The 24,276-nt window shown below is 42.9% G+C and overlaps 1 protein-coding gene across 2 annotated transcripts in view; it reads left to right on the plus strand.

Annotated features, from left to right (window-relative positions):
- CNTN5 (contactin 5) overlaps positions 1-24,276 on the plus strand; it is an 860,183-nt gene that overhangs the window by 545,889 nt on the left and 290,018 nt on the right. The window lies entirely within an intron of this gene.

A 24,276-nucleotide genomic window follows, 5' to 3' on the forward strand; every position in this document is an offset into this window, starting at 1 on the left:
GTTCTATTAAGGGGGCCAAGTACAGGCGGTCCCCTACTTAAGGACACCCGACTTAAAGACGACCCCTAGTTACAGACGGACCCCTTTGCCCGCTGTGACCTCTGGTGAAGCTCTCTGGATGCTTTACTATAGTCCCAGGCTGCAATGATCAGCTGTAAGGTGTCTGTAACGAAGCTTTATTGATAATACTTGGTCCCATTACAGCAAAAAATTTTGAAACTCCAATTGTCACTGGGGCAAAAGAAAAAGTTGTCTAGAATTTCAATTATTGTATGTCGACTTACATACAAATTCAACTTAAGAACAAACCTCCGGACCCTATCTTGTACGTAACCCGGGGACTGCCTGTACTCCTAAAATAGTCATTGATGACGATTAGACAGGCTTCTGAAGGATATGATGGCCTCCTTAAAAGGAAACTGTGTGGTCAATTTGGGGAACAAACCACCCACTGGTTCATATTTACTTCAGCGTGTCCACTTTTAACCCTATTAAAGAAATTTGGACTTTGCTCCAGGGAAACAACCAGATCAAAACATCTAGCAGTAATTTTTTTTTCATTGATTTTTTTTTTTATTTCATCAATTGTGTGGTCAATTTTAGGATTAAACCATGCACAGGTTCTTATGGACCATATCTCTGATTCACCATTGGAGCCAAGCTCTAGTATCTCATCCGGGGTGATCATAAGTGTCTGAGAGCAAAACTGTTCTAGTTGTCCATGGCAACCATCAGAGCTCAGCTTTCATTTTCCAACAACTGTTTATAAAAATTTGCTCTGATTGGTTTCCATGGGCAACTAGTACAGTTTTACATTAGACACTTCTGATAAATCTCCCTTGATGGGTTTAAGATATCCCAGAGCTTGGCTACAATGGTGAATCAGAGATATGGTCAGTGGACACGCTGAGGTCCAAAAGAACTTGTGTGTGGTTTAATCCCAAAATTGACCACATAATTGATTAAGTAAAAAAAAAAAAGTTGATAAAAAAAAAATACTGCTAGAGGTTTTGATCTGGTTGTTTCCATGGAGTGAAGTCCAAATTTCTTTGATAGATTAAAAGGCGATAATGATGGACCACTTAAGTTAAACCTGAAGAGCAGCCCTAAGTCAAATCCATTCAGAAGCACTCCACACCCACCGACTGCATATGAAAGAGATTCTCCTTTAAATTTAAAGGAGTTTTATAGTAGACTCTAGGGCAAATTTACTTACCTGGTCCTGTCGCGATCCCCGATTCGGACGGTCCGACAAAGATGAAGTCCGGCCCAAGTTCCTGCATCCGTTGCTTCCCCGCCGAGGTCCGCTGGAGTTCACCTTCTTCTTCCCAGTGCTTGTAAGTGCGTGTCTTGCGACACAATTCGAAATGTTAAATCCCGCGCGTAGTCCGAATTCGTCAGGTTATCCGGCGGCCGTGCCCCCCAATTTGTGTCGAGTGCAAGCCGCCGCCGATGCTCCAAAATCCTCTGTTAAGTGCGATGCAAAACAGAAATTGTCGGGAAACCTGACCAAAATGCGTTCCGTGGACCGTTAGTAAATGAGCCCCTCTGTGCCTAAGATTTTACAAGTCTGATTCCTTCACTTTAGCTTATGGCATTGAGAACATTAACATTTTGTTGATTTTACATCTAAATATAACATTTTTAAGGGTTTCTCTTGGTTAAGTTTACTTTGCACCGTGGTACATTATAAAGATCTGTGAAATAATTATCCACATCTCATAAATAAAAGCTTTTTTTTTTGCCCATAAATATAACAAATTAACCTGTGCTTTCTCTGTCCGCTGCAGGTTCAGCCATGTCTGAAAGCTTTTATGTTAATTATGAGATGTCTTGTACAATCTGAATATTAGTAAATTAATGAATAGACTGAGTGTAGGCATAGAAACCATGGCCTGGAAACACTGCACTGAAGGAGAAAAACATCTTCCACTTAATTGCCTGAGAACAGCTCATTAATAGAACATGTATAAGAAATGTAAGAATTTGGCTTCATTAGATTAAAATAGCATTTCGACTTCCCTCTGGAAACAGGCTCACTCATCCCAATGGTTGAGGTCTGGGGTAACATGGAATCTTTATTCATGACTTCAATCAAGAAATAAGCGGACCTGAACTTCACATGCTCCCTGTGTGACCTAGGCATATTAACACCCCAAGCAACCAGCCATGGCTGCGATTGGCCAAAGGAACATCCCTGGCCAATCAAAGCCATGGTTAGTTGTTGGTGGCGATCTGTCAGTAGGTCTCAGTTATACTCGACGCACCCAAACACCGGACCCAAATGGGAAGTTAGGGTCCACTCTTCTCTACTTATCAAGGCTAAATATTTCTGGTTCTGTTGGTCTACCGATCAAGCTAGTATTATACCGAACCAATGGGGGAGATGTGTCAAGCCAAAATTTCAGACTTTTGGTGTAATTTGCACCAGAAAATGCTTTCTTTAGACCCGTTTTCAACACTTTTCTAACAAAAAGGGGGCGTGGTCTGTGCAAAAGGAGGCATGGTATATCTAAAGGGGCGGAACCTGTCAAAAAAAAGCCAGTGTGCCAAATATTTTTAGGCTTGTGGGGGCACAGTTTAGAACAACTATATGAAGGTGTAAAGAGGAACACAACAGTTTTAAACTGTGACAGAATTTACCATCACAGTGAAAAAATATAGGGCAGCAAAAAAACTAGTGTTATCTGTCTTTGCACTGGCAGAGCCTGCGGCACATTACATCTGCCTCAATATGTCATGACCATGCTTCACATCCATCAGGAAGATAAAATATTGACAGGGTAAAACTTTTAGCACATAGATTAAAACTTGGTAAAATGAGAATGCGAGAAGCTGACCAAGGGTTATCCATATAGGGAGAGGATACACTGGCATATGTCCAGGGTACTCCCTTAGCTCACAAAAATGAGCAAAAAGCAAGAACTACCCTGTGGTGGTGACTTCTAAGGTGCTCAACAAACATGTGATAGTGACAGCATCCCTTCGTAGAGACGAAGCGGCACACCGATGTAGTCACAACTTCACAGCTTGGATGTCACCACATCGTGGAAGTACAACATTGGGGCAGATTTACTTACTCGGTCCATTCGCGATCCAGCGGCGCGTTCTCTACGGTGGATTCGGGTCTTCCGGCGATTCAATAAGGCAGTTCCTCCGTGGTCCGCCGGAGTTCACGATCCTATCCCTGGTGAAGGTAAGCGCTTGTCCAGTGACACTTTTTTTTAAAAAAATGCGGCGGTTCCTCCGAATCCGTCAGGTTTTTTTGTGACCACGCCCCCCCGATTTCCGTCACGTGCATGTCGGCACCGATGCACCACAATCCGATCGCATGCGCCGGGGCAAATCAGGGAAAATCGGCGCTAATCGGAAATATTTGGGTAACACGTCGGGAAAACGCGAATCAGGCCCTTAGTAAATGAACACTGTGTCGTAGTTGTGTATTCAATGGGTTTTCCAGGCCCCCAAAAAAACACAATTGATCTCCATAGACTATTGCCAATTACCTCAATCCACTAGTAATGTGTGTCTGACACACTAAGGACAGAGTTATCTATTTCCTTTCTATGTCTCTAGGTTGGCAGCCAGATGGCATAACTTCATGAAAATTGTAAGGGGTGTTCATATAGGGGATGTCCATAATTTTGTTGGAAACAATTTTGAGCGGTGCTAAACAGCATATAAGGGAGGAGACAAAGTCACCTGCGGTTGTAGTCCCATCACTGGTGATCAGAGATGTTCATTTGCATACACATAAAAATAAGATTTTCTCTTTATTTCCAAATATCTTGGAAACTGGAAAGATATGTGTAACATCCGTACCATCATCATCTTCTGTCCACAGAATGCAACTTAGAAGGTGTTGATTTTCCTCTGTGTGTATTGTGTGTGAACTGTGGTTATTGTTGCCGCTGTATTGGGACTCACCCAGTTCCTCTGCAGCTCAGCTCTGTCCAGTAAATATCTTGTGTGATGGAGTGATGGACCGCAGGTCCAGTCAGCTGCTGGGGGCAACATCCAGGAACTCCTTTATATAAATGCCCAGTTCCATGACACCTTGCAATTTTTACTACTTTCGTGATACCTTTTCCTATTTCTGTTTGCTATCACTCTGCTTTACTGTGCATCTGACCTCTGCCTCATGGTTTGACCATTCTTCTAGTTATTCAATTCTTGTATTTGACCTGATTCTGCCTGACTTCACTTTCCTGTCTGTTATATGTTATCTGCTTCTTTGTGTTTGATCCTCTTTCATGTGCACTGAGTCAGTGTAGGGATTGTTGACCAGAAGTCCCTACTAACCAATAGAGTTTACAAGGTTCGTTAGGTGAGTGACAGGGGTTGTGAGTGAGTCTAGGATCTGCTTAAAGATGCCCTACACAATGCTGTCTTTACTTGTGGGGTTATTTTGAAGTTGTAGACTCCCTTTAAGTGTCATGGAAGTCTTGTGATATTTGGAAACCCCCTCCCCCACCACAATTGCTCCCTACATACCAAATATCTTCTTGTTATATTTTTCAGTAAAACCGTTATCCTAATGTTATTTATGTCTGTATTTCAATTTCATCGGGAAGAGGATAATTAGCACTAAACACATCATAACATATTTATGCTAATATGTACTTTTGATCACCTTGCCCTTCTATGAATCTCTAAGTAGGCATATCATTAGACGCTTCCATTTCGGGGAAGACGCTGTTTGATATGCATCGCTTAACCTTTGCTATTCCACGTCTGTCTGGTCCGTACATTAATATTACACATGTAAGCCACTTGGACTCCACCAGAGATGTTGTAGCTCCTAATCGCTCATGCTCTATTGATTTACCAGTCTTTGTCGCTTCACATGGAGAACAAGTCCATTAAATTGTAGTACAGGGTAATTGTATTGAGACGCTGTCAAATCTTACTTTACAGATGGTAGTAACAGAATTTACATGAGGCTCGCCAAGCTTGATAAGGAGCAACTACAAGAAATGGTCGGAAAATTAAGGAAAATGTATTTCCATGTACAGCGAGACTGGGATGTGTTATATGCATGGGATGGACCAACTTCTACAAAGACATTTTTGGATAGAAAGCCATAATATCCAAAGAAAAACTATTTGCAGATACTGTACTAGACGATTCATTACTTCAGTCAATTAGTCAGAGAGTAGAGGACCATTTGCTATGGAGGAGCTTCGATATCCATTTGTTACTCATCCACTCCACTGATTTCAATGCCAACTGTGTAATGCTCTATTGCCACTGTAGGGGTTTCAAGATCTTCCACAGATTACATATCGCTTCTAGAGGTCTTACTGTGATGGCCAAAGGTTCTTTTAACAATTCTTTATAAAATAATGGGGAGCCAGATCCCTCAGATGATAGACACACCCAATGTCGTCAGGATAGGATGATAGAAACAGGGTCTAAGAAACTCTTCCAAAATGGACAACTCATTTCATATTTTTTTGTGGTTCTGGAGACAGGATCTCAGCATCTTCTAAATTACCTACCTCATACTATAATTACACTTATCATTACGGCCTCAAGACAACATAGAACTCTACAGAGTCCATAAAACCCGATGACCTATTTGGATGTTTTCAGTCCACGGTCAGACCCCACCTCTCAAATTTGTGTATGTGTGATTGTAGTGTGCATATATGAATTTAAAGTTGGTTGTGTTTTAAGGGTGTATGCGTTTTGGTGCACAAAAGTTTGCATATATGAGAATAATATGTTCGCTATGTTTAGACCGAATAAGTCGGGTTGTCCAACAGCCATGCCCCCTGATAAATGCGGCGCAAATCAGAAATAGTTGGGAAACCCAACGGAAATGCAGTAAATGTGTAAATATGCCCCAATGTGTGTGTAATGTATATACATACCTATAGGGGGAGATTTACCAGTGCTTCTATGCCAGCTGCTGGTGTAAAAGCACTGACATAAACGCAATTTTGTGCTATTATGCCACCTCCATGCCATGTCGGCATGGCGGGGCTCAGCTGTCGGTGGAGTGGGGAGGCACAAAGTGTTCCTATGTACTTTCTGAAAACCTGTACAAGGTTTGTCCGCCTATCATACATCGGAGTGTGCTGATAGCACATTGTAATGAAAGGGTTAAAACGAGACAGCCTCGGATCTTCTGATGACATCACGGGGAGCGACGATCCTCGCATGGGCGTCGCCATCTTTTTGAAGCCGCCGGCAGCTTTGTCGGCGACAATGTGCGGGTTGACACCCGCGATCGGTGCTAGCACTGATCACGGGTGTTACCGGTAAGTCTTTACTGCGATATACAGCAAAGACTTACCGGCTATGGAGGAGGCTCAGCTTGTGAGCCCTCCCCATGAACCCGCGGCCGACCCGTGACGTGCCATTACGTCATGGGTCGTGAAAGCGTTAAAGGGTAGATTTATCAAAAGTGACTCAGGTAAAACTGGGTTTCCATGGGCCCTTGAACCCCCGGCCGAAGCCCATGGAAACCAATCACAGATCAGCTTTCATTTAAAAAAAAGCTGTGGGAAAATGAAAACTGATAAATCTATAAACAGCCCAATGTATCCAGCGGCTAAAATGTTTTTATTTATTTGAAGCCCAAAATGACATCCATTTTTATAAAATAATATAATCCATGTATGTATGTATTTGCCATCTTTCAAGGAATACATAAAAAGTACAAATAGTAACAACTTTTTAGCATTATGATTCTTGTCTCTGTGTGTGATGCCGATCGTCTCTGTGATTTTCTAGGCATCGACCTTAAACAATGAGAAGCCTTTAAAGAAAATTCTAACAAATTCTCCGGTAGAAACACAACAATTTTTATTCCGCGGGAAGGGATCTAGTATTTTCCATCTCGCCAGCTCTCACATACGGACGTGAACTAACAATTGCTATGCAGGTTCGATGCAGTCGGGTCAATATATCAAGCAGACTACATTAATGTCCTGCAGCGTCGGTGCTTGAGAATTCTTTAGTATCTTAGGATGAAATTATACGGAAGTTTGATGCATCGGATTCTTAGTTCCAAATGTTAAAACCATTTTTCTGTCCTCTCGTAGTACTTTGCCTTGTGAAAATCTACTAGAAACACATGGGAACCTAAAAACCTATGTTAAAATCTACACTTATGCTTCTTCATATAGTAAAATTTTTGTAAATTGCTATTGGATTTTTAGACTACAAGAAATTGATCTCCTGCCAGGTTACATATTTATTAGATTCCTCTTTCTCTGTTATCAATCTCATGATGCTTCAGCCTAACATCACATAGACAGCTATAAACTGTACAATATTTGCCTGCTGGGAGGACAGTGTGATTATCCTTACCTCCTTAAAATTCAGTCCTGTAGATGGTGCTGTTATCTTCTATATCAGTAGCCTAAAACCTCAAACCCCAAACAAAACATGGAAACAGTGGCAACATGGAAATTTAAGCATGTTATACCACATCTTTCAATCATATCGGCATCCTGAGGAGGGCAATACTGTTGAAAATCGACAGGTAATTCAGATAACTGTTGTAGGATCCTTCCAAGGTCCCCAAGAATTGGGTGCCCCGGAGCAGAAGCTCTGATGATAATCCTCAGTAGCCAAAGATGTGCACTTTAAAATAGCACTGAGCTGTCTGGGAGTTGGGGAGGTCTTGGGTTATGTCTTAGGCCAGGGGTCACATCTCGTTTTTTGGAAATGTTAAATGTATAGATTGACTTGTACTAGCAGACATTGTTGTTTCTTCTGTCTGACCAGTATACATTGGTCCGCTGAAAGAGTTAGGATTGAAAGACGTAGCAAGCTGCTCCCTGCTGCTGAGAGATATGTATGTGCTCAGCGGAGGTAATAGTAGTTTATGGGGAGCGGATGCAAAGTATTGCATCCGGGAGCCTCAGCTGCTGAGCGCATACATCACTAGCGGGAAGGGGGGACCTGATGATGTCACTGTCCATAAAAGGATATTGAACCCACATGACTTGGAGATGGAGCTTCAATGCAAGGCAGTGGAAGGACACTGCTTCCTGGGTGACTGCCACGTGTGATCTAAACTAAAATTTTAATTATTAGAAGTGTTAAACAAGTTACTTTACCCAATCATTCTACTATTTAAAGGAAATCTACCACCAAAATCCATCCTGATAAACCAGGGACACTTACTCATAGACCCAGGCGCCATGACTGTAGTATTCTTATTAATTTGTTATTCTAAAATCAACTTCTTAAATTATGCTAATAAGCCAGAAGGACTCTGGTGGGTATTACCAGAGACCATCTGTGCTGAAGCTTCACAGATTGTTACACTGCTTCACCTAATGTAATCTCACTGCAGCAGCGGACGTTTCAGCAAACAGTGGGACGGGGAAGTGCTCGCACACTCTAATAGCCTGTGAATCTGCAGCACGGAGGGTCCCTGGTAACAACCCAGAGCACTTCATTAGCATAATTTTAAAAATTAAAATTACAGTCACAGTGCCCGGATCTATGAGTAATTGTCCCTGGTTTATCATGCTGGATTTTGATGGTAGATCTTTCTTTTAAAGTTTTCTTCTGGAACATGTATTATAGCAGGAAATAACCTCTTATATGGGCTGGATTCTGGGTCTGAGAAGAACGAGTAGCTCAGCAGGACTGTGGACACTCGGAGATATCCGGGCACATTTGAAACAGTGGTAGTTTATCTTCTCACTTCTACCATCTGTGGTTGTAAGGCACTAAAAAATATTTTGAATTTTTGGGTTGCATTATCCGGTTAAAAAGTTTTAAGTCTTAAGTCTAAGGCTACATTCACACGAACGTATGGAGGACGTATATACGGCCAATATACGTCCCCCATACACTCCTATGGGCGCACGGCACCCTACGGTTGCTATGGAGAGGGGCGGGGGTGAGCTGCGCTCACCTCCTCCTCCTCTCCCCGTGCACTGCCGTTGCCCGCTACGGTACGGTGCGGGCGGGCAACGGCAGTGTGAATGTAGCCTAAAATTAACCTGTGGCATTAAGGAATTTAAGATTTAAAAAATTTTTATGAAGTTTTCGGTTGCAGCACATGAGTTTATTCCAAACAAAAACCGAAGCACAAGCCAGAGATTTATTTTCTGATAGTTGTGTATTTCCTGGGAAGAAGATGATTGAATTCTTTTCATCTGTAGACAAACAGCGGAATTCTGTTCTTCAGAGAATCCCTTACTCAGGGAAAACAAGGGAACGGGTGACTCCATGCTTGAAAGGACACACCAATTCCTACGCGTGTGACTCATTCAGTATCTCTCCACAATATGGACTTATCAATCCACATAAAACCCGCCTGCCAATACTTAACTTCCCGCAATACTGTGAGGAATAATATCATTCATCTTCCACCTACACTTGGTGCAACGATGACTGATGTGTAGCTTTCATGATTTCTATATGTGAGACACTTCCAGAGGAAGCCGCGAGGATTGGAAGACATAATAGGACAGTTTTAAGTTTTTCAAGAACAAAAGAAAAATCTTCTAAATGTTACATGTATAGGGGCTGCTGTTTTTTGCAACATGGACATTTCACTTTTGACTCCGTGTCCGTCCCCTGAATAAAGTAGTTCCATACATATGGGATAAAATCCCAGCATTAAAGGTTTTTCCCGCTAAACAAGTTAGGTCCTATCCTGTGGATAGGGCACAAATTGCTGATCGGTGAGGGTCTCAGTGAGTTCACTACAAAGGAGCCCACTGGGCCTATTGAAACCTTTAACCAACCCTGCCAATGGGGTCCAATGTACTCAGTTGGACACCTCGTTGCTCCATGAGATGACTGGAGCAGCTGGTTGTGCATGTTCAGACTGCCCCGGAAAAACACTCTGCAATCTCACTCAGCTCCATAGAGATGAATGGAGCAGTCCGACCATGCGTGACCGGTGCTCTGGTCATCTTGGGGATCGATGAGGGGTCTGAATGGGGTACATGGTTCTCATGATCTGTGGGGGCTCCCTCACTGATGCTCCCATTGATTAGCAAGTAAGCCTCTACCCTCAGGAATGGGCCTAACTTGTTTTGTAGGAAAACCCCTTTAAGTAAAGCACCAATCAGAAGCTGAAATAATCACAGTTTACCCCTTTTTAGCCAAATATGTTTGGGAATTTGAGACTGGTGGAAGCCCTTGACCCAGACTAATATATTGGAAGTAGAAAAGGAAAAACAGCACAGCTAGGCTCCAACCATAAATAGAATAGTGCAGCATGGTTTAATTTTTACCCAGCTTCTTCTGTTCTTTGGCTAGATCTGGATATGATGAAGAGGGAGGTTCTCCCCCGAAATGCGTAATCCCTATTTATTTGAAAAAATAAACCCTGTTGCATAATTTATGGTTGGAGTCTATCCCACTTTCTCTTTGTACCACTACTGGATGGGCTCCACTCCAGAGTAAGGACAATGTGCTGCCACTACCATTAAAGGCGTAACTTTAACCTGCACCAGGTAATCCCCACCTATAGGAATCTGGAATACCTGTGGGCTCAACATGATCCATTAAATACTACACTATGGGGCAAATTTACTCACCCGGTCCTGTCGCGATCCCCGATCTGGACGATCCGACGAAGATGAAGTCCGGCGCGATTCACTTAGCTCCTGCATCCATCAGTTCCCCGCTGAGGTCCGTCGTAATTCACCTTCTTCTTCCCGGTCCTTATAAGTGCGCGTCTTGCGATTCGAAATATTAAATCCCGCGCGTAGTCTAAATCTGTCCGGTTGTCTGACGGCCCGCCCCTTGATTTGTGTCGCGTGCAAGCCGGTGCCGATGTGCCAAAATCCGATCGTGTGAGCCAAAATCCCCTATTAAATGCGGCACAAAACGGAAATCGTCCGTAAACCTGAAGAAAATGCGCTCCGCGGACCCTTAGTGTATAGATAAAAAAAGATCATGCCCATTTAGGGGCTCATTTACTATCTATACTATACATGGGCATATAGTAGTATACCCAGCAGTACTAGTATGTAAACCGGGGACTGCCTGTATTTTATAATCCACCACTAAATACATGCCCGTACTGTACTAAATCCAGCTACAATCTTGGAATATAAATCCATATACTAAAAGCATACACAAAGGTCTGGTTACATGTCTATTCCAGGGCCAATGCACAAAGTTTTGCATAACAGATTCCCTTTTAACCCGTCCTATGGTTTGACTTCATACTAAACAGATTACACTGCGCCTCCTTTATTGTAACCAACCCATCAAAAATGAAACGAGCGCAGTCACGCTCGCTAAAACCACCCGCCCCAAACGGCGGCTTTGATCTATATCTGTAAACTTCTTCAATCACGGCAATTTTTTTGATCGATGCTTGACATTATTGTCAAGAAAGTGGAATTGTATTCTTACAGCATAAGTGAAATCGCCATTCATCAGCGTAACAGCAGCTTGAAAACCAGGCAAATGAGACATTAAAATCAAAGGAAACACAGATAATTGACTGGGAATGACATTTCAATACTTAAAATGACTTACTGACAGATGCCTCAAATTTTAGCTGGGAAATGGCTTATAAATCAAATATTTTACTTCCCCCGTATTATTCTTCCCCCGTCAACAGTCTCCTCCCGCGGAGTTAAAGAGCAAACAAACAATAAGAATAATTTTCCGGCGTCGCGCGACGGTTCCTCTTAAACTTTTCATTTGCTTCGGAAAAAATAAATATTTGAAATTCGTCGGAAGTGAATGTGCGGCGGAGCACCTGGAGGATCGGGGGGGAATGTTGCGACATAAAACCCGTCCTCGGATAATTTCCAGGCTTTTATTAAACAGTTCAGCTGATTAGATTCTAATAAACAAACATAAACTAATCTTCTAATTGCTCTATAAAGCGGCTCTGCCCATGGCGCTGGATGGCGGAAGATACAGTCCTGTGAACCGGGGTTAATTGCATTTTTGTCTTCTCCGGAACATGAATAAGCTTATGCTGACTGCGGCATTAATGCGTATTAATGGAACGCCGCGCTTTTTTTTTTCTTATGACCTGCAGTATAATGTAATTCAATAATGGCTCTAACCTCCATCTTTGTGGCAACTATTACCAAACACATTAGCCTTTCCGAACTTTGCCGGTAGAAGTCCTAAATTTTTTCGTACTTTAGAGTCGGACGGGCAAAGAAAGAGTCTTAAGATGTGACTCAACAGAGTGTTTAGTGGGAGCGGGAGAGTAAATTTACATCTCAGAGATTTGGTTCTAAAAATAGCAACGGTTAAGAATGGTGGATAATGTCAGTCAGCTGCCTCGAAAGCCACAGAGATAATGGGGCTCATTTACTAAGGGTCCGGACGCTACACTTTCGTCGGGTTTCCCGAATATTTCTGATTTGCGCAGAATTGCCACGGACAACCCGACGGCTTCGGAAAAAAACGCAGAATTTAAAAAAGAATTTGTGTCACAAGATCACGCACTTACATGCACCGGGACGAAGAAGGTGCATGACCTTAGTGAATCCCAGCAGACCCGAATCCTCGCTGGACAACGCACCGCGGGATCGCAACTGGACCGGGTAAGAAAATGTGCCCCATTGTTGTGTCATGTGATCAGTGTGAGAATATATCAATTCTGAGTAATCACCAGTGTAATAAAATTTTTCATTAAAAGGATTCTCCAGTGACATACAAGATAGGAGCTTGCTGATCGGTATTGGTCTCAGTGATGGGATCCCCACGGATCAGGAGAACGGACGTCCATTGTACCCCCATCATAGCTCAAGATGAAGAGATGAAGAGAGGCTCTGTGCATTGAGGCTAACTTGTATGTCGCTGGAGATCCCCTTTAAAGGGACCGGTCTGTCACCAGATTTTACACCATTAAAATAGCAGCCTTCCTTGTATATGAGTCCCTTTTAGAAGCTGAAATGGGAGCATCATTTCATTATCTTCTCTCAAATCACACCAGGCTTGTTGAAATGGAGATACAGGCAACAAAAGACATTGGCAGGAATTGGATCTTTATCTGTAGCTTACATTCCCAACTACGTCTGTAAGGGAATCTGTCACCAGGATTTCACGTTTCACCTAATGACAGGTTCCCATAGCATTTTTAATACTATTTCCCAATCTGCTATTACACTTAACATTACTATTTTCACTCACTATTTAAAGTTAATTAATGTTTCCTGCCTCCCTGCCAGCAAACTGCATTGAATCACAGAATCATCATCATTATCTGCTCACTGTTCTGCTAGATCTTCTTTTTTCCTTCCGCCTACTCTCTCATGCAAACATGAGCTAACCCTGTGCTGCAAGAAAATCAGATCACATCTGCATGAGGGGAGGGGGAATAGAGTTGTAAGAGCAAAGAGGAGATAATGTTGATGACTCCATGACTTGATTCAGTTTTCTGGCAAGGAGTTTTAAAAGTGAGTGGAAGCAGTAAAGTTAATTATAAATGAAGATTCGGAATTAGTATTAAACTGACTATGGAAACCCTAAGAAAGCCCTATGCTACTGCCTACATTGCCACATCCCTATATATAATCCTTACTCCTAGTGCCGTATGCTACTGCCTACATTGCCACATCCCCATATATAATCCATACTCCTAGTGCCCTTTGTTACATCCATTCCTACTGGTCTTGACTGCTTCCTCCATTGCCACCTGATAACACAGTAATAATTCACTTGGTTTTTCTGTAACGTTATACAGTTTGCAGCCTCTTCTTACCTTCCTCTCCCATAAATTACTGCACATCCTATAAAAAAACTGCTTTTTATGGTTCTCCGAGCAGGTCTCAATGTGAAATGTTATCCAACATATGGTATATAAAGTTTAAAGTAGTTTTAAAGTTTGCTAAATATGGCTCCATATTAGCGGAATGTTTTCGCTTTACGGAGACAATATAGTATAGAAATGTTCCTGTCCGGGAATGTAACGGCCTATGAATAGCGAGCGCAGACAATACAATCAGGTATCGCGCCATATTGTCACACATAAATCTCACACCGGGGATCTTCCACACAACAAAGGGAGCGGCAAAAATCCTCAAGATGTTAATTTACTTTGAAATATATTTAGTACCTCACTCAAGGTTATGTGTATAGATGTCATGGAGGAGACAGAGGACCGGAATAATAGAAAAGAAGAACATAAGAAAAGGCTATTGTAGCGCTTCATCCTTAGAAATAACGATACGTATTTAATGAATAGATATTGTACGTAAATAGCTATAATAGATAGATAGACACAGGGGCGTAACTAGGAGAGACAGGGCCCCATAGCAGTCTTCTCAATGGGGCCCCCTCCCCCTTAAAAAAAATATACATATGGCCACATGTATCACTCAGTTTCAGTTGTTTTTGCGCCTTTTCATTCAGGCGCACCGCTTTTGCGACATTTTTGCGACTAAACGTCAAACTAGCCGCGCAGCAAAAATAACCAGCTTTCCCTCATCTATCTTACCAATCTAGATGTTTTGCTGCGCCTAATGATATTCATCACTTGCAACTTTTTCATTTAGGTGCAAAAACTGTGGCGTTAACTGAGAAGAAAGCACTGAGCCCCTTTGCAGAAGAGCTCATTTCTAGCAGCAGAGCTCAGCCAGACACTGGAACATATAATAGATACATTAGATACACTGCAGACAGGAGCTGCAGACTCTATTTACAGTTCATCATCTTCTATTTACAAAACATTCTGCAAAATCCTGAGCTCAGAGCAAAAGAGAAGAGAACTTTGCAGAATGTTGCAGATACTACAGACAAGTGTCCCCCATGTAATTCTGCACAGTATCACCAGTGTGTCTGAGGGGGATATTGTGCAGAATTACAGGGGTGCAGCAGGAGACCAGCACTGGGGGATCCCCTCCAGGAGAAGCCACTGCTGAGGAGGTCACTGGGTGCTGGGTGTCACACACCTGGGTGCTGCTGTGAGTGTTATCTTCATGCTGGGATGTGGGAGAAGCAGAGAGGAGCTTGTAGCAGGATCACATGTAAGTGCCCGAATCTAACATTGCACCTAAACTGCGCCAAAATTGTGCCTAAACTGTGTTAAAGTAAAGTGATTAATAAGAGGCAGGAAATTACCTTATCGCAGATGATTGTGTCTTGTGATAATTCTGCAAAATAGTGCGCCAGAATTTAGGCGCAACTACTACACTTTAGGCGCACAAAAGTGATAAATGTGGCCCTAAGTAATTACTTATAGAAAGATGGTGTACATAGGGGGGTTTATCACGGCTTGTATGCCTGAATACTGCAGAGGCGGCAATTGCGCTACTCCCCTCTCTTTGCCGGTTGAGCTATAGCCTGCGCCAGACCAAGTTACTCGTAATCCAAGGTTCCTGGTACTGAAAATCACATGACTTTGCTGCCACTTATCTATCTATTATCTATCACATAACTATTTATTTCTTATATTATCTATTATGGTGTGAATTGTGATGATTTGCAGCAGCTGAGGTTTGAGGTTCTGCAGCAGCTGCAGTGTGTATTATGATGCTCTACAGCAGCTGAGGTTTGTATTGTATTGATGTTCTGTAGCAGCTGTATATAATGAGGTTCTACAGCAGCTAAGGTGTGCATTGTGATGTTCTGCAGCAGCTGAGAAGTACATGATGCAGTTTTGCAGCAGCTGAAGTGTGTACGAGTATTAGAATGTTCTGCAGTATCTGGGTTTTGTATTATGAGGTTCTAGAGTATCTGTGGTGTGTATTATGAGGTTCTGCAGCAGCTGAGTTGTGTATTATGAGATTCTGCAGTATCTGAGTTTTGTATTATGAGGTTCTGCAGTATCTATGGTGTGTATTATGATGTTCTGCAGTAGCTGAGGTGTATTATGATGTTCTGCAGCAGCTGAGGTGTGTATTATGAGGTTCTGCAGCAGCTGAGATGTGTATTATGATGGTTTCTAGTAGCTGAAGTGTTTACTATGATGTTCTGCATAAATTCGCACAAGATAACAATGTGTCCCCCTCCCGCGCTGCTTGTGATGTGCTGGGGTGCAGCAGCGCAGTGTGTGACAGATATTTAACACTTCAATGGCGTTTCTTTGCCTCTATTCCAGAGAGCGATTTTCTCCTTGAGTATTTTTGACCACAAAGTCTGAATCCAATCTGCGGATAATATCAGTAGACAGGGAAATCTGCCAGAGAGGGAATCATGGAAGGTGAAGGCTACGGCAGAGTAATGAATCTGACACAATCAAACACAATTCCAATTATGGTTTACAAGAATATGTAATTACCCAAATTAAATAAAAATGTTTCAGCTTCAGCTGAGGGCTTATTCACATGGCCGACTGCGGGGACGTGCATTTGCGGCCGCATGTACATCCCGGCAATAGCGGCATGGCGGGGATCCGGGCCGCACACAGCAAAAAGATAGAGCATCCATGGCGGGCATTGCTTGTCTCCAAGCAATCCCTACGTAAACATCAAGAGCACCCCATTTACCATCCACCCAGGGATCCCTACACCAATATTGGGGTTGCCCCAGGGTGAACTATCACACATCTGCAGCCCCTTCCTCTTTTCTTGCAAATCTACCTGCCGGATACCTGCCCACTGGGACGGGGCCTGTTACTGCGGTACCGAGCTACCGTGACCCAAGTGCTATGCCACTCTCAGCCAGCCCCTCAGGTACCAAAGGGAATCCCAAGCCCAAAAAGGCTAGGCCCCAGGCGGAGGGGAGGTTATGAATGTAGGTCAGGAGGTTATCACCGCTTCAGACTTCTTGGAATACTTCTATCCCATATTGAGTCACTAGACATAGAGAGAGCTGCCTTATTTCTTAGTGTCATAGTTTATATAGTTGAAAAAAGACACATGTCCATCAAGTTCAACCAAGGAAGGGAAGGGATTGGACGAGGAAGGGATTTAGGGGAAACAATTCTATATAATTTAACCATCAATGTTATTTAGGTGTAAAAAGACATCTAGACCCTTCTTGAAGCTCTCTGCTGTCCCTGCTGTGACCAGCGCCTGAGGCAGGCTATTCCACAGATTGACAGTTCTCATAGTAAAAAAGCGCTGTCACCTTATTTAAGGTAGCACCAGAGGTATAGAATGGAAAAAAAACCTTATTTGCACATATTGCGGCAGATTTACTTACCCGGTCCAGTCGCGATCCAGCAGCGCATTCTCCGAAGCTGATTCGGGTTCTGCCAGGATTCACTAAGGTCCACTAGGTGTCGCTGCTGTGCCGAAGTCCGCCGGAATTCACCTTCTCTGTCTCGGTGTATGTGAGTGCTATTTTTGCGACACCAATTTTTAAAAAAAATTCCGCGGCTTTTCTGTATCCGTCGGGTTTTCCGACGCCCCCCCCCCCCATTTCTGTAACGTGAAAGCCAGCGCTGTTGCGCCACAATTCTTTATACTATCGCACCAACATGAGCAGCACTTTGGCGCCATTCTGAAAACTGTGGAGAGATGACTAAGTGCATCTCTGAAACAAGACCTTCTAGGAGTTATCGAGGACTATGATTCGTATCACATGACTTACGTAAATAAAGATAAAATTATAATAATGACAAATATAATAACAAAATAGAACAAAAGGAACTGACGGCTTTCCAACTACTAATGTGCCGTTACCTGGCGCTCGGTGATGATAATAACAGTATTATTGCTGTGTTTGTAGCTGGCCCTAATCTTAGTATTGTTCTAACACTTCATTACCTTAAGAGTAGTAATTGTGCCGCTTTAATTCTGCCATTTCTTGGAATGTCACTGGAATTAATTTGTAATTTGCTGTTAAGGAGGTGTTCTAGCAATTACGCTTCGCATACGTTAACATGTCATTATACGGCCTCCGGATTGCTCAAGCAGGTAATATTTGGGGATACGATATCCATGGAATCAGAGATGGATTTAAAGGGATTGTCTGGACCAGAAAAAAAAATTAGCTTACAGGGGTTGTACCACAAATTTTAGTTAGCCCTTATTGACAGGATAGGGAATAACTAGTTTGTCCGTGGACGCAGTAGTGTCCTGCAGCTCCATTCTATTTTATGGAAGTAGCCAAACTCGGATATCTCTTACCCCTCCTATAGACAGCGAATTGGACTGCGGAGCGCATGCTCATGCTGCCTCTCCACCCATCATTGAGAATTATTCTCCATTCATATGATCAGTAGAGGTCCCAGCACTTGCACCCTTACCAATCTCTAGTTATCCCCTATCCTATGGATAGGGACAACTGAAATACTTAAGACAACCCCTTTAACAGAGGTCAACAGGAATAATCCTTAAAGGAATTCTACCATCAGAATCCGGCATGATAAATCAGGGACAGTTACACAAAGATCCAGGCATCGTGACTGTGGTAATCTTCTTATATTTGTTACCCATGGCCTCCTTCCTTCTAAAATCAACTTTTAAAATTATGCTAATGAGTAATAAGGATTCTGGGGGCATTACCAAAGCCCCCTCCCTTGTGCTGAAGAGGGGGCAAGGGGGGGCACAGTGTAACAGCCTGTGAGGCTGCAGCACAGATAGTCTCTGGTAACACCTTCCAGAGCCCTTCTGCCTCAATAGTATAATTTTAAAAGTTGATTTTAGAAGGAAGAATGTCATAGATAACAGATAATTAGAAGATTACTACAGTCACGGTACCTGGATCTATAAGTAAGTGTCCCTGGTTTATCATGATGAATTTTGATGGTACATTTCCATTAAGATAGGTCATCAATGACTGAACAGTAGAGAGACAACTTAACGATCAGTTTTTGGGCACAGGATAGTCAGCAGAGTGTCCCAAAACAGTACAATCTGACATGTTAGGGTCTGATCACTCGCTCCCCCACCAATGACAAGACTGGGGGTCTCGTTAACCCTGATTGGTCAGACTCCTCCCAATCAGTCTATCCCCTATTTCTAGGATACAAAATTCAACTTTGTACATCCCCTTAAAGTTCTTAACTCTGTGGTTTGCGCTTAGATTACTTTGCACTGTAGAAACGCAACTAAATATTTTATGAAAATCTGCTTCAAAACTTGAATTTTACATATATGTTCATCCACGAAAAAGCTAAAATATGCTCAAAGTCCTGGAAACATGTTTATCACCAATGAAGCAGCTGTGTAATCCTCCTCGCCGAAGCGTAATCACGGCGATGGGTAGAGGAGGATTTCATCATCTCATTTTATTTTCCTCTGCCTCCCGTAGCCCAGATCTAACAGAGGTTGTTGATCGGGTTCTTAAAAAAAAAGATGAAGTATAAAATAATTTTTTTTAAAAAAGTGATTTAAATACAAAAATAAAAGAGACCTGGAGGCGAAATCCAGTTGACGTTTAGTTTCTTTGATCTGAACTTCTGTTTTATGTAGCGAGAGGGAAACTTTGTGCTAAAACTTTCATTTACATCAGAACTCGGGTTGTGTCTTTAGCTTTACATATAATAGATGAGGCTCTGTGCCTTCTGGCCCCTCGCAGCGAAATATTGGATTATATACTACATTTCGTGTAAGAAAAAACATCGGCGGGTCACAAATGGCTTCGGTTACAAGACAGACACAGTCAGTGGTTATGGGAAAGATCAAAAGGAGATCATTATGTGGTGGAAAAAATGTTAGACTCTTCTTCCTGACTCCTATTCCTTATGGTACAAATTCAGTAGAATATTGGGACTTGTTAATAAAACCTTTAGGCAGTTACATATATAGGGGCACATTTACTTACCGGGTCCCTCAGAGTTCCTGAAAGTGCATTGTCCATCTGGAATGCCCTGTGCCGCGATTCATTTTGATTGTACGCCTGATTTCCTGCATCTGTCGCTTCCCCGCTCAGGTCCGCCGGAGTTCACCTTCTTCCTCTTGGTGCATGTGAGTGCTTGGCTTGCGACACCATTTTGAAGTTAAATCCTGCGGTTTGTCCGAATCCGTCGGATCGACTGATGGCCCGCCCTCTGGTTTCTGTCGCATGAAAGCCGCCGCGATTGCGGCAAAATCCGATTGCGCGCGCCAAAAACCCCATTTAAATCCTTGTCCCAGCGCCTCAAAATGGAAATCGTCAAGATGTCCGACGAAAGTGCGGTCCGTGGGGCCCTTAGTAAATGAGCCCCATAGGGTATAATTTATCACAAGTGTCTGAGCAAAATTGTTCTAGTAGCTCACGGCAACCAATCAGAGCTCAGTTTTCATATTTATACAGCAGTTTATAAAATTTAAGCTAAGCCCTGATTGGTTGCCATATGCAACTAAAACAGTCTTAGGCCCCTTTCAATTGCATGTATGCTTGCGCAGATCGTAGTGCGGACAAGCATAAAGCTGCATACAGAAGAGTGGAGGGGTAAGTGCTCCTCAAACCTCAAATAAAAACAGAGAGGCCTGTGCCCTATTACAGCACAATGTAGGACATGTTATATATTTTTCCATGCGCAGTCATGGTGCGATGAGACAGCGTGTGCTCACCGCACCATAGACGAGTATGGGGACCACTATGCGGCCACAAATTTGCAGGCAAAGCAAATCTCCCCCATAGACTCTAATATCTAATAAGCAGGAGGTGAGTTGGTATGTAATGGAAATATTGACACCATGTGGTAGGGTGACCACATCACACACTAAGGCATTTACAGGGGGGATTTGGCACCTAATTATTTTCTGTTGAAGACATTGAGGAGCCAGGGGGTCGGGAAAAAAATTATGCTGCACCACCACTTGACAGTACTTTGATGTGCAGCTCCTGCTACAGCCAGTCAGCACCTGCATGTGTGGCACACTCTCCATTCAACGAGTAGGGGGTCAGTGGACCCCTTATCCCAAAATAGTGCAAGTCCAGATTTGGGACCCACGTTTATCATCTATTTGCATATGTGTCATAAATAGTGTGGATTCACTTGGTATTCCCAAGGAGACAAAATTCTTAAATATACTCAGGATGGAAAAAATTATCTAATTAAATGTTATTAGCAAAAAATGCAGCATTTCACATATATAATTCTAACCTGTCTCCATAAGTCCTGATTTCCTGCATCTGTCGCTTCCCTGCTCAGGTCCGCCGGAGTTCACCATTGCGACACAATTTTGAAGTTAAATCCTGCGGTTTGTCCGAATCTGTCGGCTCGCCCCCCCATTTCTGTTGCATGAAAACCGGCGCGATTATGGCAAAATCCGATCACGCATGCCAAAAACCCCTTTCAAATCGCTGTCCCAGCAGCGCAAAATGGAAATCATCGGGATGTTTGATGAAAGTGCGGTCTGTCGGGCGCTTAGCCATTGAGCCCCATAGGGTATAATTTATCACAAGTGTCTGAGCAAAATTGTTCTTGTAGCTCACGGCAACCAGTCAGAGCTCAGTTTTCATATTTCTACAGCAGTTTATAGAATTTAAGCTGAGCCCTGATTGGTTGCTATATGAAACTAAAACAGTCTATGGCCCTTGCAATCGCATGTATGCTTGCGCAGACCGTAGTGCGGACAAGCATAAAGCTGCATACAGAAGAGTGGAGGGGTAAGTGCTCCTCAAACCTCAAATAAAAACAGAGAGGCCTGTGCCCTATTACAGCACAATGTAGGACATGTTATATATTTTTCCATGCGCAGTCATGGTGCGATGAGACAGCGTGTGCTCACCGCACCATAGACGAGTATGGGGACCACTATGCGGCCACAAATTTGCAGGCAAAGCAAATCTCCCCCATAGACTCTAATATCTAATAAGCAGGAGGTGAGTTGGTATGTAATGGAAATATTGACACCATGTGGTAGGGTGACCACATCACACACTAAGGCATTTACAGGGGGGATTTGGCACCTAATTATTTTCTGTTGAAGACATTGAGGAGCCAGGGGGTCGGGAAAAAAATTATGCTGCACCACCACATGACAGTACTTTGATGTGCAGCTCCTGCTACAGCCAGTCAGCACCTGCATGTGTGGCACACTCTCCATTCAACGAGTAGGGGGTCAGTGGACCCCTTATCCCAAAATAGTGCAAGTCCAGATTTGGGACCCACGTTTATCATCTATTTGCATATGTGTCATAAATAGTGTGGATTCACTTGGTATTCCCAAGGAGACAAAATTCTTAAATATACTCAGGATGGAAAAAATTATCTAATTAAATGTTATTAGCAAAAAATGCAGCATTTCACATATATAATTCTAACCTGTCTCCATAAGTCCTGATGCCGTATATTTTAATTGCCCATGGATCCAACCATAAACTCAGTCCTGATTATGGTCGGGCAGGTTTAGCCCACTGCTCAGATTCCTCTAACATGAACGTGCATCTCCTGTGTACTTTTCCATCTCATCTGGAGTTCAGTGAGTGGTCATACTCTTAAGAAGAAAGGTCTTCACTGTCTATAATTGCCCACTAGACTTTTAGAAAGAATATACAGGTAAAGTCTACGTCCATAGAGAAACTTACATCCCTGGGGCCATTAAGCCCAATGATTGGCCAAAGGTTGTCCCATCATGGCACCAATACTTCTGGCCCTGCAGGGAGTTTGTAAGAAAGGGAGAAACTCCTGGATCTTGAACCAGGATCAGGAGCAAGACCCTCCAACCACTGATGAGTGAGTGGCAGGCATCATCAACCTTCAACATCCAGGCTGTGGCTGGTGAGTGTAAACCACAAAGTGGACCTAATGGCAGCGTGGAAAAATGGGGGAGCAAAACCGGGTAAATTTTGGTTACCCCAGCCCCAGGTTTCCCGTTTTTTTGCATAACCCCTTTAGTCATATTACTTCTGACATTTTTACTACTCGGTTGCCCTCATAGTTTGAAATTCCATAATCTTGATATCTATTCCAGTCCTCCACCTAGTGCACCTGTTATTGTACAGACCGTCATTGACAACATACAAGACGCCCATTAATGAGGAGTGAAACGTAACGCCTCCGCATCATGAGCTGGGCATCTCAGACACTTGTAGGGCAGCTGAAGTAGTGGTGCACGGAGCGGAACTGTGCCGGTAGTAGCTTCCCTCTCTCCCCGCACATCGCTGTTTCTTGAAGTTATTTGAAAAGGTCATCTGCAGTTCCATGCCGAGGAGATGCTATGCCACTTCTTAATGAGTGCACAAGCCTGAAACGTCTAGCTAAGCAAAAGCGTGAGGCTTCTCTCCAATTGTCACTGAATATAATAAAGAGGAATAAAAAATTCCATACAAAAATTGTGAAAAAAATATGTATGAAATAAAATACACACAAGGTCCATTCAGGCTAGGTTAGGAACATTAATGAATTAGTTTTACTATATGCCAGATGAAGGCAATTATACTAAGTACAAAAAAATCTTATAAGAATATTTGCATGTAAAGATAAAGCAAAAGGGGGATATAAGGAAAAAAATAGAAAGAAAGAAAATGATAGGTAGATTAGATATGTTGATGTTTGATTAGATTGGTTTGATGTGTCTACACATTGATATGCTCCAAATTCCCTTACCCATGTTCTAGGCAACTGCTGTAAGACTGCTATAGATTTTACTTAAAGTTGAGGGCAAGTGATGTGAATTAACTCAAGGCAGAGACTTCAGTGCACCAGCAGTATGAGAGCAATCCCCCAGCTACAATCCTGGAATATAAATGCATTATAAATGCACAGTTCTGCTGCTACTAACAACAAATAAAGGTATAGTTACACAGCTCTCCATGTACAATACCTAAGACTTTCTGCAGCTCTACATAGTCAAACCTACTAAAAGATGCCCTTGTAGGTTGTATGTAGAGATGAGCGAGTATACTCGTCCAAGCTTGATGCTCGTTCGAGTATTAGAGTATTCGAAACGGCTCGATGCTCAGACAAGTATCTCGCCGGCTCGAGATCGAGGATTTACTTAACAAAACACAGTGAAGAACAGTGAAGAATACAATTAAAACAGTGAACACAGGATCATTTAAGTGAAGAACACATTGAAAGAACATTGCAGATGTTAACTTATCCGAAGACACTGGGGGTCATTTACTAAGGGCCGATTCGCGTTTTCCCGACGTGTTACCCGAATATTTCTGTTTTGCGCCGATTTTCCCTGTATTGCCCCGGGATTTTGCCACACGCGATCGGATTTTGGCGCATTGGCATGCACGCGACGGAAATCGGGGGACGTGGCCAAGCGAAAACCCGACGGATTCGGAAAAACCGCCGCATTTAAAAAAAAAAAAGTTTCGCGGGACTCACGTTTACCTTCACCAGGAATAGGCCGGTGAATTTCAGGGCATTCCGGCGGGCCTCGGGGAAATTCAGCGCAGCATGAGGAACTACCTTAGTGAATCGCCGGAAGACCCGAATCCACCGCAGAGAACGCGCCGCTGGATCGCAAATGGACCGGGTAAGTAAATCTGCCCCACTGTGTTCTTTCAATGTGTTCTTTCAGTGAAAACATCTGCAAA

Source organism: Engystomops pustulosus, chromosome 2 (genome assembly GCF_040894005.1).
Source record: "Engystomops pustulosus chromosome 2, aEngPut4.maternal, whole genome shotgun sequence".
In the NCBI taxonomy this organism is placed as follows: domain Eukaryota; kingdom Metazoa; phylum Chordata; class Amphibia; order Anura; family Leptodactylidae; genus Engystomops; species Engystomops pustulosus.